This window comes from Carlito syrichta, unplaced genomic scaffold (assembly GCF_000164805.1).
Source record: "Carlito syrichta isolate Samal-C Ts95f unplaced genomic scaffold, Tarsius_syrichta-2.0.1 Scaffold309720, whole genome shotgun sequence".
Classification (NCBI taxonomy): domain Eukaryota; kingdom Metazoa; phylum Chordata; class Mammalia; order Primates; family Tarsiidae; genus Carlito; species Carlito syrichta.
Genome location: NW_007253816.1, coordinates 58,315 through 64,435, shown reverse-complemented (window position 1 = coordinate 64,435; position 6,121 = coordinate 58,315). Strand labels below are relative to the sequence as shown.

The window sequence follows — 6,121 nt, the reverse complement described above, 5'->3', positions numbered from 1 at the left end:
GATGAGGTCTCGCCAAGTTGCCCAGGCGGGTCTCAAACCCACGGGCTCAGGCAATCCACTCACCTCGGCCTCCCAAAGCACGGGATTACAGGCTGAGCCACCGAGCCCAGCTGGCTGATTTTTAAAATATTTTTGTAAAGATGAGGTCTGGATATGTTGCCCAGGCTGATCGTGAACTCCTGGGTTCAGGCAATCCTCCTGCCTCAGCCTCCCAGAGTGCTTGGATTACAGGCCTGAGCAGTCAAGCCTAGCCTTATAGTCTTCAATGTCTTTTTTTTTTAATTGGAGTCTCACTCTGTTACCCAGGCATGTGCCACCATGCCTGGCCAATTTTTTGATATATTGTAGAGATGAGGTCTTGCCAAATTGCCCAGGCTGGGTCATCAATGTCTTATTGGTGTCCTTCAAGCACAAAAGGTTTATATTTTGATGTAGTCTAAATTACATACTTTTCCTTTATCCCCAGGACTTCTTTTGTCATATCATACAATCTTTTTCCGAAATCCAGGATCATGTAGATTTTTAAATGGCACATTTTGTAGCATCAAGAGGGAGGTTCTCTTTCGTTCCCATCGGAGAATGAGAATGGCATATTTGAATAATTCTGAAGGTTGATATGGAAATGAAACCCATTGTACTATGGAGAAAATTCTAAATTTATACTATAATAATATAAGGCTATATTAAGCTATTTATTATAACACCATTTACATGTGGCAGTTATACATTATGTTATATATAATATTTATCAATTACCTATAACTAGTAGACCATACAAGGGGGGACCACCACTCAAAAAAAAAATTATTTTTTGGAGAGCGAGGTGCCTTGTAATACAGGCTCCCTCCCAGGTAAGAGTTCTAGAATTTATCAGCATCAGTGTACCAGCCTGCGTTGTTATGAAAAGCTATGTCTGGCTTCAGTGAATTTTTGGGGGGAGAGTCTTTCAATGTGTTTGCCCATTTCATTATGGGTGACTTACAAGCATACCTGCCCACATCATGCTGTTTTCGACCAAACCCCATGCCACACCCTCCCTATTCACCCAATCTCAACCTGAGTGACTTTGTTTTGTTTTGTTTTGTTCCCTCGGATGAAAAAAGCCCTCAAAGGCAAACGTTTTACCTATGTGAAAGAGTAGAAACAAAAAATGACAGAAGCACTAAAAGGCATCAGAATTGATGAGTTCAAAAACTGTTTTGAAGCCAGAAGCAGTGGTGCATGCCTATAATCCCAGTACTTTGAGAGGGTGAGGTGAGAGGATTGCCTGAGCTCGTGGGTTCGAGACTAGCCTAGGCAACTTGGCAAGACCTCATCTCTACAATAAACCAAAAAATTAGCCGGGCATGGTGGCGTGTGCCTGTAGTTCCGGCTACTTGGAAGGCTGAGGTGGAAGGATAGCCTGAGCCCAGCAGATGGAGGCTGTGGTGGCTGGGAGCATGCCACTGCCCTCCAACCTGGGTGACACAGTGAGACTCCAACTCAAAAAAAAAAAACTGCTTTGAAGGCCAGGCGCGGTCGTTCTTGTCTGTAATTCTAGCACTTAGGGTGACCGAGGTGAGAGAATTGCCTGAGCCTAGGAGTTTGAGACCAGCCTGGATAACTTGGTGAGACCTTGTCTCTACAATAAATCAAAAAAAAAAAAAATTAGCTGGGTGTAGTAGCACGTACTTTAGTTCCAGCTACTTGGAAGGCTGAGGGGGAAGGGTCGCCTGATCCCAGCAGGTCAAGGCTGCCATGGCTGTGTGACACTTCAGCCTGGGTGACAGAGTGAGACTCCAACTCAAGGGAAAAAACAAAACAAAACAACAACTGTTTTGAGTAGTGGAAAAAGTGTCTTGATAGGTGTGTTGTATCAAATGGAGAGTACTTTGAAGGTGAATGAAGTTTAAACATGTAAAGATAAATACACAATGTTTTCTAAATAAAGTCTGAATTTTGGGGGTCCTCTCTTGGATAATATAACAAATAGAAAGATGGCATATGTCCTTAGAAAGGAAGTTGAGTATCACTGTGATATAACCTCTCTGAAATGCATGTAGTGTTTTATTTTATTCCATGAAATTCATAAGCAGATTTGTTTTTTCACTGGAATTAAGACAAAATCACTTCTAAAAATTAAAATAGAAGACAATGACTAATAGCCACGATACCCAGACACAGTGGCTCACGCCTGTAATTCCAGCACTTTGGGAGGCAAAGGAGAGAGAACTGCTTGAGTCCAGGAATTCAAGACCAGCCTGGGCAATATAGCAAGACCTGGCTTACTACAGCTTCAAACTCCTGGGCTCAAGCAGTCCTCCAGCCTCAGCCTTTCAAGTAGCTGGGACTACAGGCATGCACCACAGCTGGATAGTTTTGTTTTGTTTTGTTTTGTTTCATTTTTGGTAGAGACAAGGTCTCACTATGTTGCCCAGACTGGTCTTGAATTCCTGGGCTCAAGCAATCCTCCCACCCTAGCCTTCCAAAGTGCTGAAATTAAAGACGTGAGGTACTGTGCCTTGTCAATAGTGAGTTCTTAGGATTTTATGTCACCTTAGCATCCATTTTTATTATAGATATAACTTTCTCATAACAGAAGAAGGTTTTATTTAACCTTAACAGAGTTCCCTACTCCCAGTTTCTCAGTGTGGCCAGTCCAGACATGTGACTTCCACAATTGCCTTCTGGTGACCCCCTCCCAATGGGACAGCTAGACACAACCCAACTGACTTGCCCCACTGACAGCCACACCCTGCATAGACAGTATAGAAATGCCACCTCTTAATCATAACATGACTCCACAGAACTTGTGTCTGCTTGCTCTAAACACACCAATTATAACATCCTGAGGGAAACCTCCTTGGGTTAAACTCCCGGTCTTCCAAAAAAAAGCTTTGGCCGAAGATACCTCTCTCTTACTCCCCAACTGCTGGTTGAATATGCATCCCCAGACGGTTCCCTGTGCTTTGTGATGCCCTGTAAGTCATGCTGACCTTGTCTCTCTGGGATTGTTAAATAATGAACTATTTTACTTATTTATTTTGAGTTGGGGTGGAGGGTCGGTCTCACTCTGTTGCCCACGCTGGAGTGCAGTGGCATGATCATGGCTCACCATAGCCTCAACCTTCTAGGCTCAGGCAATCCTCCTACCTTAGCACCCTGAGAAGCTGAGACTACAGGCATATGCCAACCCTTCAGCTAATTTTTTGACTTTTTTTTTTTTTTGAGTTGGAGTCTCACTCTCTCACCCAGACTAGAGTGCAGTGGCCGCTCCCGGCCACCGCAGCCTCGACCTGCTGGGCTCCGGCAATCCTTCCGCCTCAGCCTTCCAAGTAGCTGGAACTACAGGGGTGTGCTACCACACCCGACTAATTTTTTGATTCATTGTAGAGATGAGGTCTCACCAAATTGCCCAGGCAGGTCTCGAACCCGCAGGCTCAGGCAATCCACTCACCTCAGCCTCCCAAGGCGCGGGATTACAGGCTGAGCCTCTGAGCCTGGCTTGACTTTCTTATAGAGACAAGGTCTCACTATGTTGCCCAGACTGGTCTCAAACTCCTGGCCTCAGGCAATCCTCCCGCCTTGGTCACCTGCAGTGCTGGGATTATAGGCAGGAGCCACTGTGCCTCTCACCTGACCACCTCACTCGATCCTGGGTTTGGCCCTCCTAGACAGTGACTAACTTTGCAAAAATAAACTGTGCACAGGTCAGACACAAGCCAGAAGGGCGCCTGCCAGTAGAAATGAGTTTCCTGTGAGCGAGTCACCAGGTCACGGGTTGGACTCTAAGGTACTAGGCTGTCCAAGGGGATAAAGAACTATCCCAAAGCTGGGTGCAGTGATGCACATCTGTAGTCCCAGCTATGAGGCAGATTGAGGCAGGAGAATAGCATGAGGTCAGGAGTTCAAGGCTAGCCTGAGCAACATACCAAGATTCTTAAAAATATTTTTTTAATTAAAAATAAAAAGAATTAACCTGAAAAGGCACATGGTACATATCCACAACCAAATCTCTTGAGAGAAACTAGAAGATCAAATTAGGAAGAAAAAAAAAAAAACAAGCCGGGCTCGGTGGCTCAGCCTGTAATCTCGTGCTTTGGGAAGCTGAGGTGAGTGGATTGCCTGAGTCCGCGGGTTCCAGACCCGCCAGGGCAACTTGGCAAGACCTCATCTCTACAATAAATCAAAAAATTAGCCAGGTGTGGTAGCACGCACCTGTAGTTCCAGCTACTTGGAAGGCTGAGGCAAAAGGATCGCTGGAGCCCAGCAGGTGGAGACTGAGGTGGCCGGAGCGGCCACTGCACTCCAGTCTGGGTGACAAAGTGAGACTCCAACTCAAAAACAAAAACAAAAACAAAAAAACCCTGTATACATCAAAATTAGAACACTTTCAGAAAGTATAGGTAAACTTTGACTTCACAGTAGGGATAGTTTTCTTTTCTAAGGTGATTAAGCAGGCCCCAATGAAATAATTGACAAATTCAACTCTATGAAAGAGTACATCAAAATGAACAATGGAGTGAAAAGACAAACCATAATCTGAAAGAAAATACATTACCTCTACAAATGAAGAGAGAAGGTGGCTCACACCTATAATCCCAGCACTTTAGGAGGTTGAGGTGAGAAGATTGCCTGAGTCCATGGGTTTGAGACCAGCCTGGGCAACTTGGCAAGACTTCAGTTCTATAATAAATCAAAAAATTAGCCAGGCATGGTGGCACATGCCTGTAGTTCCTCTACTTGAAAGGCTGAGGCAGAAGGATCACCTGAGCACAGCAGGTCGAGGCTGCAGTGGCCGTGAACATGCCACTGCACCTTAGCCACCAGTCTGGGTGACAGAGTGAGACTCCAACTCAAAAAAAAGAGTGTTCAGAGTATGATTTTTTTTTTTAAGCCTCTTCCAGGCACATTGGGTCCAGCACTCAGAATGGTCCAGCATTTGACATACTATTGTAGGCATTCTTACACTATAGCTTCTAACAAAAGTAGGCTGTCCTGAATCCCTGGTAATAGAATTGTTTACCTATATACCAACAAGGTTGGGAAAGCACCAAAGTCTGCTGCATGTGGTATGTACCCAGGCAGACTTCAAAGGGTTTGAGCTGTGAGACCTAAAGTTCTTATGAGGCTGCCCAAAACCAACAAACATGTCAGCAGGACCTGTGGTGGTTCCATGTGTACAAAATGTATTCGTGACAGGATCAAGTGTGTTTTCCTTATCAAGGAGCAGAAAATCGTTGTGAAAGTATCAAAGGCACAAGCACAGAGTCAGAAAGCAAAATAAAGAAATGAAGTAGCCGGGCTCAGTGGAGCCTGTAATCCCAGCACTTCGGGAGGCCGAGGCAAGTGGATTGCCTGAGCCCGTGGGTTCAAGACCAGCCTGGGGAAGTTGGTGAGACCTCGTCTCTACAATAAATCAAAAATTAGCCAGGCGTAGTAGCACACACCTGTCGTTCCAGTTACTTGGAAGGCTAAGGTAGAAGGATCGCTGGAGCCCAGCAGGTTGACACTGGGGTGGCCATGAGTATGCCACCACACTCCAGCCTGGGTGACAGAGTGAGACTCCAACTCAAAAAGAAATGAAGGTTTTCCAGTAATAAAAATGAAAAGAGTTGTGGGGGGAGAAGGCAATGATCCTACAAATGAATTAAATGTGACTAAATACCTGGAAACTATTTCAAAAAGATGAAAGATCATACAGGAAAAATAATCAACCAATTACAATCAGTAAAAAGTAGTAAATAAGTGGGGCACAGTCGCTCACGTCTGTAATTCCAGCACCTTGTAAGGTGGAAGCGAGAGGATTACCTGAGTCCAGGAGTTCGAGACCAGCCTGAGCAGCATGGCAAGATCTCATCTCTACAATAAATCAAAAAAATTAGCCGGGTGTGACAGCACGTGCCTGTAGTTCTAGCTACTTGGAAGGCTGAGGCAGAAGGAACACGTAAGACTAGCAGATCAAGACTGTGGTAGCTTTGAGCATACCACTGTACTCTAGCCTGGGGGACAGACTGAGACTCCAACTTAAAAATTTTTTTAAAAAGTGAATAATTATACAGAGATCCTGTTTAATTGGACAAAAAGAAATGAGTTGGGTAATTCCAAGTGTTGGTAAGTCACAAGAATAAACACGCATGCA

The 6,121-nt window shown here is 44.8% G+C and overlaps 1 pseudogene; it reads left to right on the top strand.

The window, feature by feature from the left end:
• Positions 1 to 4,909: 4,909 nt before the first annotated feature.
• LOC103270062 lies at positions 4,910 to 5,266 on the top strand (annotated as a pseudogene).
• The last annotated feature ends 855 nt before the right edge of the window (positions 5,267 to 6,121 follow it).